General features: G+C 36.7%; 1 pseudogene across 1 annotated transcript in view; it reads left to right on the top strand.

The window, feature by feature from the left end:
- Positions 1 to 2,253: 2,253 nt before the first annotated feature.
- LOC308655523 (guanylate-binding protein 6-like) overlaps positions 2,254 to 13,256 on the top strand; it is a 57,685-nt pseudogene continuing 46,682 nt past the window's right edge. The window contains exons 1-8 of the transcript in view: positions 2,254 to 2,349; positions 7,508 to 7,617; positions 7,806 to 8,002; positions 8,570 to 8,815; positions 9,530 to 9,821; positions 10,594 to 10,872; positions 11,240 to 11,433; positions 12,405 to 12,576. The product of the transcript in view is annotated as a guanylate-binding protein 6-like (transcript). The remainder of the gene's footprint in view (positions 2,350 to 7,507; positions 7,618 to 7,805; positions 8,003 to 8,569; positions 8,816 to 9,529; positions 9,822 to 10,593; positions 10,873 to 11,239; positions 11,434 to 12,404; positions 12,577 to 13,256) is intronic.

Here is a 13,256-nt window from a genome sequence, read left to right as displayed (position 1 = left end):
AGAATTGGATACTTTGTTAATCTATTTATCTACCAATGAAAATTTGAGTGTTTCCACACTTTGATTCTTGTGAATAATGCTGTCATAATTATGGGTATAGTTCTCTGTTCAAGTCCTTAACTTCATTGTTTTGATTTTTTCTTTTTTTGTGTGTGTGTGATATATGTACTCAAATGTGGAATTGTTGGATCAAATGCTAATGTTGAGTTTAATTTTTTTGATGAATCATCAGATTTTTCCCACTTTATGTTTCTGCTACCAATTTCTAATTTCTCCACATCGTAAAACTAACTCATATTTTGTTTAATTTTTTATTGTAGCAATCCTCATGGGTGTGAAGTGACACTTTGTTATGGCTTTGATTTGCATTTCACCCCTCTGCCCTATCTAGAGTTCATCTATTCCTCCCATGCTCCTCCTCCCTGCCCCACTAGAATCAGCCTTCTTATATCAAAGAAAACATTCAGCATTTGTTTTTTGGGGATTGGCTAACTTCACTTAGCATTATCTTCTCTAACTCCATCCATTTACCTGCAAATGCCATGATTTTATTCTCTTATATTGCTGAATAATATTCCATTGTGCATATATGCCACATTTTTAATCCATTCATCTATTGAAGGGCATCTAGGTTGGTTCCACAGTTTAGCTATTGGGAATTGTGCTCCTATAAACATTGATGTGGCTGTGTCCCTGTAGTATGCTGTCTTTAAGTCCTTTGGGTATAGACTGAGGAGTGGGATAGCTGGGTCAAATGGTGGTTCCATTCCCCATTTTCCAAGGAATCTCCATACTGCTTTCCATATTGGCTGTACCAATTTGCAATCCCACCAGCAGTGTATGAGTGTGCATATTTCCCCACATCCTCACCAACACTTATTGTTTGTCTTCATAATAGCTGCCATTCTGACTGGAGTGAAATAAAATCTTAGAGTACTTTTGATTTGTATTTCTCTAATTTCTAGTGATGATTAAAATTTTTTTCATACATTTGTTGATTGATTGTATATCATCTTCTGAGAAATGTCTGTTCAGGTCCTTGGCTCATCTATTGATTGGATTATTTGTTTTTTTGATGTTTAACTTTTTGAGTTCTTTATATAACCTAGAGATTATCTTATATTAGACAAAGGCGCCAAAAACACGCATTGGAGAAAAGATAGTCTCTTTAACAAATGGTACTGAGAAAACTGGAAATCCATATGCAAGAAAATGAAATTGAACCCCTGTGTCTCACCATGCACAAAACTCAACTCAAAATGGATTAAGGACTTAGGAATACAATCTGAGACCCTGCGTCTAATAGAAGAAAAAGTAGGCCTAAACCTCCATCATGTCGAATTAGGCCCCAACTTCCTTAATAAGACTCCTGTGGTGTAAGAATTAAAATCAAGAATCAATAAATGGGATGAATTCAAACTAAAAAGTTTCTTTTCAGCAAAAGAAACAATCTGTGAAGTGAATAGAGATCCTACATCTTGGGAGCAAATCCTTACCCCTCAAACATCAATTGTTCAGTATGAATAATATTATCCGAGTTTCCTTTGACTATCTTTCATTTTCTCATATCTCTCTTCTATAAACTCCTCTCTGACATTGAACCCAACCATTCTTCCAAGAAACTCTTGCTGCCTTCCATTTAGTCTGATTCATAGATGATTTGCCTCCATCTTTTTTTTTTTCAGAGCAGAAGAAAATTTTATTATCTTTTCATTCTTAACCATTCCTTTCCATAATCTTTAGCTTTACCATGAAATGACAGCAATCTTTCTATGGAAACTAAATAAAATCACCAATAATTAAAAGACAGATTTCTATCTCTTATGTAAAGGTTTCTTAAAATGTAAAAAATAAAAAAAAATATTGCTTTATAGTAACGTGGAAGTGCTAAAACATTGACATAGCAGCGCTATTGAAAAGAAACTTACATGATGACAAACTATGTTCCCATTTTTTAATGCCATACAAGATAGCCATTATGCTTATGTGGTTATTGAGATTTTGATATTGCCACCACCTTGAGAATGCTATCACTCTCATGTTTAATGACCTCTGCACATTGAAACAGGTGGCTTGCAAAGTAAGACATTCTTGAGGAAATAGAGAATGTACCATCCTGACTACTGTGGTATTTACAATCCAAGACTTCTGGCTATGTGTGTCCTAGGCTGCTTAGAAGATCTGCTCCTACCATATGCTGCTCTCTCCTCTTCCGTTGCAGGCTTCCCACTGGGCTCCACAGTGCAATCTGAAACCAAGGGCATCTGGATGTGGTGTGTGCCCCACCCCAACAAGCCAAACCACACCCTTGTCCTTCTGGACACTGAGGGCCTGGGCGATGTGGAAAAGGTGAGATGAGGCAGTGAGTCTCAGATCCTCAGTATGCTGAATTTTCTCCTTATTGCCTTATGATCCTTTACAATTTAACTGCTTTGATGTATTTGTGAAATTTGGAAACAGAACTATAGTGAATGAGGCAAACTGAATCTTTTTTTTTTTTGAGAGAGAGAGAGAGAGAATTTTTTTAATATTTATTTTTTAGTTCTTGGCGGACACAACATCTTTGTTTGTATGTGGTGCTGAGGATCGAACCTGGGCCACATGCATGCCAGGCGAGCGCGCTACCGCTTGAGCCACATCCCCAGACCCGCAAACTGAATCTTGAATCTTCCTGAAACAGGTCTTGAAAATCAGGATAAGGTCCTTATTTCCCTGGTGTTGAAATTAAATACCAGAGCAATGCCGATGTAGTACAGAAAAGAAGTTTTATTTAAAGGATAAAATAGAAACAGACTTCTTCCGGGTAGGGGGTGGTGATTCAGTGTTAGTATCCATGGGATGGGGTGAGTCCTGTCCTTATATAGATTTCATGTTTCCTTTATTCTCATGCCCCCTTTTCCTATACTGCCTATAAGACCAAAAGGTGGGATTAACCCAAAAAGTGGGAAAGGAGCCCCCAGGAATTACTCATTAATAACTCCTTTCTGGGAGGAACAATTCCCTGGAGGGGAAGTAACATTGGCAACAGGTTGTGAGGCGGAGGAAGTGTTCTGGAGGTATTAGGATTTTATTTCCTTTTGAATTAGGCCCCATCTTGCCCACCCCATCATCTATCTACCCTAACTGACTGCCCTTTTGTTCTTTTTGAGATGAATCTGTGGTACATTAGAGAGGATACTTTATTTCTTGATGCTGGGGTGAATGTTTTGATTCTCTATAAAAAAGCCTAATAAGTAATTAAGTTCAAGGCTTCTGGGCTCAGTAGATAGGCATTACTGACAAAGTAAAGGCTCTGTCCTCAAAAATACCCTTTAGTCCCATTGAAGAGACCACACCTATGCTTCAGATTAAGCACAGGGCCTGGGAAAGAAGCAGGTTGGAGAGAGGAAGACCCCATACTGCAGTAATGTCTGACCTCTGTCACTTCCACGGGGAAATCTGTGGCTGGGTTGGCCCTTTTGAGGGATCCTGCGTTGAGACAAGGAAGTTGGGTCTTGATCCCTGGTGCTGATCAGTCCTTGGAGGTCTGCCCTGGAAGCCTTTCTCATTAAGAGTGCTGACTTCTGAGGCCTGTCGTCCTTCTGCACTTCTAATAGCTGTGGATAATTTCTTCCAATACATAGAGTTGTGTATAAAGAGAACTTGATAGGAGGGTGGAGAGGTATTGGCTGCATCTCCATGGATGAGGAAAGGCTTCTGATCCACCATTCAAACTATAAAATGCAATTTGTATTTGAGTGTTAGAGTTTGAAGAGTTAAGTTTGCATTTCTTATGGTGAAGCTCATCAGTAACCCACAGAACATTCTGGAAATCTTTTAGAAATCCACAACTATGCTGGTTCTATCAAAGCATGTTTTTGACTTATAATACACATTTTAAGATGGTTTTTTGATATTTTAGCTTTCTAACAATAGGTAAACTGAGTAATCTGTCCTTTTTTGACATAATAACTTTATTTTGCTTATTTATTTTTATGTTGCGCTAAGGCTGGAACCCAGTGCCTCACATGTACTAGGCAAGCACACCACGACAGAGGTACAATACCAACCTGTGATCTTCCTTTTATGCCTATTTTTGAGACTTATTAAAGTGTCTAAATTTTCATACTCTCCTGTTTTCCATAAGGAGATAGATATTCTGTAATAATATTTATTCAGCTTTAAAAATATAATTAACAAATTATTTTTTGCAAATTCAAAAAATATAATTAACAAATAAAATTGTATGTATTTGGGGTGGGGTTGTGGCTCAGAAGTAGAGCGCTTGCCTACCATCTGTGTGGCACTGGATTTGATCCTCAGCACCACATAAAAATAAAATAAAAATATGTGTCTAAATATAACTAAAAAATAAAAATAAACATTTAAAAAAAGATTGTATGTATATAAGATGTACAACTTAATGTTTTGATTTACTTTGTGAAATGATCAGCACAAATTAATATATGTATCACCTCACACAGTTTTCTTTTTCTTTTTGTAATGAGAACGCTAAAGACACAGCTTCTTAGCAAAATTCAAGTATATGATACAGTGTTAACTTAGTGACCATGCTGTACCTTAGACTTCCAGAACTTATCTTGCATGACTGAAACTTTGTACTTTTTGTCCAATATCTCTTTATTTCTCCCATCCTGCAGATTCCAGACATACTGTTCCATTCTCTGCTGCTACAGGTTTGATTACTAGACCATTTTATATTCCACATTTGAATGAGATGACGTAGTATTTTTGTTTTTGAACCTGGTGTATTTCACTTAGCATAATGCCCTCAATTTTCATACATGTTTTTCAAATGGCAGGATTTCCTTTTTTTTTTTTTTTTTTAGGTTTGAATACTCTTACTCCATACTTTCTTTACCCATTTATTCCTTGATAAATGTCTGTATCTTTGTTATTGTGAAATAATGCTGCAATAAATAGGGAGGGCAGGTATCTCTCTGAAATATTGACATTACCTCCTTTGACTTTCTAGTTAGAGGTAATATTGCTGGATTATATGGTACTTCTATTTTTTGAGGAATTTCTAGGATGTTTTCCATAACGGCTATACCAATTTACATTACAATCAACAGCATACAAGTGTTCTTTTTTCTATAACCTCATCAACACATGTAATCTTTTATCTTTTTGTTCTTAGCCATCCTAATTGTTGTGATAGCTCATTGTGATTTTGACTTTAATTTCCCTGATGATTAGTGATGTGGAATAACTTTTCATGTATCGATTGGCAATTTGTGTATTAACTTTTGAGAAATGTATTTTCCAGTTATTTGCTCATATTTATTTCTTATATACTTTGAAAATTAACCCCTTATCAGATATGGTTTGCTAATATTTTTATCCCATTCTGTAGTTTATTTTTACATGGCTGGTTGTTTATGTTGCTTGCAAGAAGGTTTTTAGTTGGATGTTCTCCCACTTGTCTAATTTTGCTTTTGTTGTCTCTACTTTTGGTATATTTTCTACAAAAACCAATGCCAAACCAATGCTAAGAAGCTTTTGCCTATTTTCCTCTTGAAATTTTATGACATAGGGTCATTTATTTCCTACTATTTAACTGAAAATTTGTGTCCTTTGACCAACATTTCTCTATGACCCTTTCCCTGCCTTTGAACCACCCTTTCAACAACCATTGCACTCTCTACTTGAATGGATGCAACTTCTCTAAGTTCCATACAAGTGAGGTCAGGTGGTATTTACCTTTTTGTGCCTCTCTTTGTTTCACTTTAGCTTAAAGTTCTGCAGGTTCATGTATGTGGTTGCAAATGACAAGATTTCCTCGCTTTTATGGATGATGTTATTCTGGTGTGTGCATTTCCCACATTTTCTGCATCCATTTATCCATTGATGAACACTTGGTTTGATTCCATCCCTCAACTTCATTTCTTTTGGATATACACACAGTAGTACATCCACTTTCAGTTCTTACATGAAAGTTTCAAATCTATCTTGAGTTGATTTTAGCCACTCTTCTGCCTATGGATATCCAGTTCTTCTGACATCATTTGTTAACAAGGCCATTTTGTCCCTATTGTGTGTTCTTGGCACTGTTATCCAAGCTGATTGACTATTAAAGCATGGATTTATTTCTGGTTGCTCTTCTGTTCCATGAGTTTAGATGCCTGCTTTCACAAAATTATCATACTATTTTAATCACTGTAGCTTTGTAACATTTTAAATCAGGATGTGTGATACCTTGACCTTTGTTCTTCTTGCTCAAGATTGGTTTGGTTTTTCAGTGTCTTCTGAGGTCCTGTATAAATTTTAGAATTTTTCTTTCTGTTTACTTAGGATGTCATTGTCATAGGCATTTGAAAGCCATGTATAAAACAATGGTACGTGTTTATCTAAATGAGTTTCTGTTTGCCACAAATCCTAGTTTTACAGAGAACTCTGATTACTTTTTAAAAATTAGGGTTTGGAGAAATAAAGAAATGACTAGGTTAATCTCCTCACCCTTAAACTGCTATATAGAATATTATAGGCCTGAATCTGTTATTACCTTGCTCTCAAGTAATAAGCTTTATATACTCTTTATATTAGAAGTAAATTCTATATTAAGTTTAGACAAATGCTATAATTTATAGGAACAATTAGGTTGACGTTTTTAGTGCTCTTCATCAACCTGTGTCAGCACTCACCATCCAACATTGTTTCCTGCTTCTCAGTTGAACAAAATAACTATTTTTATTGCAAAGATCCCTGAAACCTACAATCTCTAGTATTCTTTCTGTGGATCTTTCTACTTGTAGGATCATCTTTATTTGTTCTGTCAACCTTCTGCCAACTCTTTAATGGTCAGCTTGTGATCTCTAGGAAGTCTTCATACATGTTTCTCTCGAATTTTCAAAGCTTTGTTCTTTTTTGATTGACATGTAGTTTTTAATTTAATATTATAGATATGGACTTCACTACTGATACAAATTACTAAGATCCAATTTTTAAAATATATATTATTATCTTTAGTTGTATTTATTATTGTGAATATTTATTATTGCTCTGAATTAGTCATCTTAAAGTAACGTGTCATTATTAAATTTGTTTTTCCAAAACTAAGAGCAGTGAGTTCAGTAGCCATCTATGCCCAGGTATATCTACTATGATAAGTACATATATATGCCTGTGTGTGTGTGTATATGTGTGTGTGTGTGTGTGTGTGTGTGTGTATATATATAGCCTATGGCCAATACATATGTATAGAATGAAGAAATGCTATTTCTTCTCAGTGTTCCACTGAGAACCCAATAGAGTACTAGTTTTTATATGTATATTATCCTGTTTCATCCAGTTGAGGGAAAAAAATGTAAGTGAAGATGGAAATCATCATATGAGGAAATTATGATTCTAAGAAACATTATAATTATCAAAGCTGTTATTTGTTCAGGTCTTTCTTTATTGCATATGAGTACTTTAGTAAACCCATAAATGAAAGACTGACAGAATAAAGTCTGAATGAATTTGTAAAATATAACCCTTAAGTCCCTTGCTGTAATGTGCTTCCTAGGGTGACCCTAAGAATGACTCCTGGATCTTTGCGCTGGCTGTGCTTCTCAGCAGCACCTTTGTCTACAACAGCATGGGCACCATCAATCAGCAGGCCCTGGACCAGCTGCAGTATCCTTCCAGGAACTCAACCTCCCTGTCATTGAGTTTAGGGGAATGAATATTGAGTCATTATCTTTTGCCCTGTCAATTAGTAGTTTCTAGTGAAGCAGGGAGCACTTATGGCAAAAGAGACTGTTTATTAGAATTTTTTAATAGGGAAACACGGAAATGGTGTTTTTTCCTCAGCCAAGACCTAGTTATGTGACAGAGCTGACAGAATTAATCAGGGCAAAGTCCTCCTCAGATCCTGATGAAATAGAAGATTGCACAGAGTTTGTGAGTTTCTTTCCAGACTTTGTCTGGACTGTCCGGGATTTCACCGTGGAACTGAAGTTTGATGGTCAGCTCATCACAGAAGACCAGTACCTGGAGAATGCCTTGAAGCTGATTAAAGGTACCAGAGTGTGGCTCAGGAGTGGGCAGGATCACTGAAAACTGTCCATCATTTCTGGGGTTCTATTGGTATTTGAAACTGAACTGAGGTCTGTAGAAATGGTGAGTGGAGTGTAGGTTGAAAAGTTCCAGGAACTGATGTTTACTTAAGAAATGTAAGGCCTAAAGTACAATAAAATTATTCAAAACCAAGTTCTTTTTTAACAATTTTTACTTTAGTTTCCTGATTACAATGGAGGCTAAAACTTCCTAGTGACCAGACACTGCTGTACCCTCTTTGGCATCTGCTTTCCTCTGTTTAGTAGAACAAATGGCCTCAAAATTGTTAGACATGAAATTATAATCCAAAGCCCATCTCATGGAAAAAATACATATCTCACACAGATATTCTTTCAAAAATATAATTTAAAAATACTAGTGTATTTATTTCATTCATATGAAAACCTTTGTAATCTGGGTGTGGCATCTATATCTGTCATCTCTTATAGTTACAACCCCTGTCAAAAAAACTTTATTTCCCTGTCCCAAGACAATTTCTATTGTATTCTTTGTTTTCTCCATCCCTCAGGGAGGAGCCACAAAGTTGCAATGTTCAATCAGCCCAGGGAATGCATTAGGAATTTCTTTCCAAAACGGAAGTGTTTTGTCTTTGACCGGCCAACAAATAACAAAGAACACCTTGCCCATATTGAGAGTGTCTCAGAAGACCAACTGGATCCTAAATTCCAGAAACAAACAAATAGTTTCAGTTCTTACATCTTCACCCAGGCAAAGATCAAGACACTCAGAGAGGGGATTGTGGTTACTGGCAATAGTGAGTCTTTTCATATTTCTGTGTTGACTAATACATGTTGAATATACTATACAATGTGTTCCCATTAGTTTTGTTTGATTCTATGTATAACTGTCGTAATGTATATTCATAATTGAAGAAATGTGTACACTTTTTAATCAAATTACTTGGTAGGGTTTATAGACCTTCTGAAAATTGTGCACTTTGTTACTGGTGTCTGTGGCTTCCACATGTCTGAAAAATCCTCCATTGATAATAAAATCACTAACAGGGTATTAAAAACAGATAAATACTATTTTTTAGGGGAATTCTTATATGTTAAGTGTTGTTTGCAAGGAGAATATGATGTGTATTTTGGAAATTTATAGTAGTTCATATATAAGTACTGGTTTGTAAATACCTGAAAATCCTTTGAAAGTTTTGGCAATAAATATAATCTGATATACCTTTCCTCATTGGTCAACCTATATAAAATGTTTTCCTTTGACTTTTGAGATGTTATGTTTTCCATATACACTTAGTATATTACAGGGAGGTGGACAGTTAACATTTTAAATACTGTGGCCTATGGAACCATAAAACTGAGGTGAATAGTAACACCAAAGTGATGATAGTAGAAAGAGGTAGGCATGTGTGTTTTTATGTGTATGAGGTTTTAGAAATATTGTCTTAGAATCTTGGATCTTATTGAGTTAAAGATTCCAATTTATCCTCTAAAATTTCTGGCTTCCTCAGGCCTGGGGACTCTGGTGGTGACCTATGTAGATACCATCGCTAGTGGATCAGTGCCTTGTTTGGAGAATGCAGTGACTACTCTGGCCCTGCGTGAGAACTTAGAAGCTGTGCAGAAGGCAGCCGACCACTACAGTGAGCAGATGGCCCAGCGGGTGCAGTTCCCCACAGACACACTCCAGGAGCTGCTGGAGGTGCACGCAGCCTGTGAGAGGGAACCATCACAGTCTTCATGGAGCACTCCTTCAAGGATGAAAATCAGGAGTTCCAAAAGGAACTGGTGGTAATTGTCTCAGTTATTACCTTTTATGATGGTTCCCTTGAAAATGAAGCCTACAGGTACCTTTATGGACCTTGTGGTTCCTCTCTCTAATTCAAGGATAAAGCACTTTGGATTCTCATGAGGAATACAGTTCCCAATGACCATATATACCGCTTTGCCCCCTCCCCCAAAACTTGGGGCACATTATCCAGAAATGTCTCAGATGACTAAAGGAAAACCCAAATAGATATCTTCTGTAATATCCTGACTATTGAAGCTAAATTGGTATAGATATCCCCCTGAATGATTTAATGGATACTTGTTAATCCTTCTATGGGTGATAAGCCAGCTTGGAATATTCACAAGTCACCCCCATACTGTTTCTTCTTCTGTGCACACTCTCCTTTTCCTAGGAATCAGTTTCTATCACCAGATCCTCTTTCCATGTTGCTGTTCATCTTATGTTACTCCTTGTATCATTGCATCATTGAAGATGGAATCACAGGACTTCACAGCTGCAAGACACCACAGAATTTCTGGAATGCAATCCCTTCACCTCAGAGATGAGCATTTTGAGGCCCAGGAAATTTAAAAAATTTTCCTATAGACTTACAGAGAATCTTCAGGGTTGCAATAAGACATGTTTTGTGATTTCCAACTCATCCCAAATCTTACTCCACTTGAATGCTTTTCTCAGGATAAATTCAGTTAGTTTAGCCTTTCTATCAGATTCTTTGGACTTTTCTCTTTTCCATTCCTATCTTCCAGTAACATGTCTGTAATTCCATTGCGGAAAATAATAGAGGAGAAGAAGAACTACTTCTTGCTGAAGAATGAAGAGACCTCTGAAAAATACTGTCAGGATGAACTGAATTTGCTTTCAAAGTCCCTAATGGAAAGCATTTTTGCAGGAACTTTCTCTGTTCCTGGAGGCCACAAGCTCTACATGAAAGCAAGGGAAAATGTTGAACAGGACTACTTGCGAGTGCCCAAGAAAGGAGTCAAGGTGAGGAATATGGGGTCATGGGGAGCTTACAGAAGAGTCCAGGATATCTTAAATCTGAGGACACAGCACTACTTGTGAGTGATAAGAAAGCATGATACCTTTATCTCCCTCCTTCTTCCTCAAAGCTGGAGATCGAAACCAGGGCTTTGTGCAATCTAGATGGTGGTTGGATTCCTGTAATGCCCTCCAACAGGTCTGTGAATCTGTGGAATGCATGCTCTGCTGAATGTGTGAAGAACAAGGGGTAGTGAAGGTCAGACTTCAGCCTGATGGGCAGGGTCTTTTCTATCAGTTTCTGAAATGTGCACTTGATGGTGTGGACTTGTGTGAATTCTGTGATTTCCTGCCTTGCCCTGCCTTTCAGATTTGGTTTGGTCTCTGAGCTCAGGAAATTATAGTATAGTTGCTGTTTCTTTCTTCCTTCTCTAAAACTTTCCTGTGACAGAGGAGCGGGCCAAGAAGGAGGCAGCTGAGAGGGAAGAGGAGCTTTCAAGACAGAGACTACAGGAACAATAGCAACAGATGGAGGCTCAAGAGAGGAGTTTCAAGGAAAACGTGGAGCAACTGAAAAAGAAGCTGGAGGAGGAGAGAGAAGAGCTCCTGAAAAACCAGAACACCATGTTGGAGCACCAGCTGAAGGTGGGTGATGCCCTGCTCAGTAGTTCTCATGGTCCTGGGGCCCCAGAAGGAATAGTGCAGATTACACTCAGCTCACAGAAGGAAGATAATCACCATGTGTTGCTTATGATTTATTCTAAGTGTTAATATATACTTATTAATCCCCCCTCCCCCTGCCCACAAACACTATTTTTTTCCCTTAAAATTTCTTTGAATTTTTTTCTCCTATTTGGGGTCTGGAGATCCAGGTCTTATGACTCATCAATCCTTGGAGATTACAAATTTATTTTAAGCTGCTGTTTTGGGAGATTTAAAGTGGTCTCACTCACAAGTGTCAGGGTAAATAGATTTTTCCATTGAGTTGTAGTAAATATGAGCAGCGATTGGTTTGCATTCCCAAGACTCATATTATCAAGATACCTACTCATATCCCAAAAACCCTAGGTAGATTCATACCAATATAAAACTGTTAGAAATTTCTGAAATTAAAAGCACAGGGAAGTGACAGCTTCTAAGATTGCTACAATCTGCTCCAGGTTTGTATAGCTGCCTGAGCACGCATATTGCATGGGAGGAAATCTTTCAGATTCCATCTAGATGTTATATGAGAACAGATTTCTAGATTAGCTGGTGAGTTCTCATCATCACTATAGTATTGAGACCATGCAACCCCAGTGGCACTGAGTGTATATTTGGTCAGACCAGTGGCTTTTCTTTTGGGAAGAATGTGAAGAAGTTTTTATCACCTTGGTTATCATAGCAGCAGAATTGTAATGGTAGGTTAATATTAAGCAAGTTGGAAACTATGTTTCCTTAAGAGTGTCTAGGTCTATTCCAGATGGTAGTTTTTGTTACTAAATTATCTTAACAATAATGGAGAAAACATTCTAGGGGTAAGAGATATTTTACAAAATTTTGACTCATTGTGATTCTTCAAGAATCAGAATTATAAAATATTTAAATCCCTTCTAATGCATATTTATTTATTTTAGATTCAAAAGGATTTGCTTGAGGAAGGATTTAGGAAGAAATCCAAGGAAATGAATGAAATAATTAATCAACTGAAAGAAAGAATTGAAGTTACAGAAAATGATAATACTCCCTGGATTGCAGGAGTGTTGGATGCATTTGGTGATAACCTGACTTCAGTATTGTCTGCTCCTGGTAAATGTATTGGTAATCTTGTAAAAAAGTTTGCCTCCCTATTTAAAAAGGATTAGTTTATCCTTAAGAAATCTGTAGATTATGGTGTATGCTTGGCCTGTTTTGATGTACATGGTTTTCATTTTCATTCAGCAAAGTTTTAAACAAGATAAAAAGTACTTTGTAGAAGATATCAGTGCCTGTCCTATATTAGACAGACATATAGCATGCATACATTGGCAAATGATGTTCACTTTTAGGAAACACACACTTACAATATTATACATATGTAAGAGTCATTTGATGCATTGATTTTTAACAGCAAAAATTTGATAACTACATAAAATTGGTACCATAAATTTTCATATGTGCTGATATTGGAATAGCCATGAAACAAAATATCATGAAGTTCTCTATAGCTTAATATATAGTGATTCTAAAGATGTAATGTGAAGTTCAAAACCATGTCTGAAACAGTGTATGTATTCTGATCACTATTAAAAATGCAATTACATGTAACCAATATATGTACAAAAATATTTTGTGAAAGATTAATGAGAAACTAGTATCATTGGCCCCTTTGGGGGAGAGCTGGGTGAAATCAGGAGTTGAAGAGACATGTACCTTTCATTGTATACTCCATCTTTTGAAATTTGTAAAGAAAACTTGTATCTACTTATTTAGAAATAAATTAGAAACTT

Source organism: Spermophilus citellus (assembly GCF_964194105.1).
Source record: "Spermophilus citellus genome assembly, chromosome: 9".
NCBI classification, from domain to species: Eukaryota; Metazoa; Chordata; class Mammalia; order Rodentia; family Sciuridae; genus Spermophilus; species Spermophilus citellus.
This window is presented reverse-complemented; position numbering and strand designations above follow the sequence as displayed.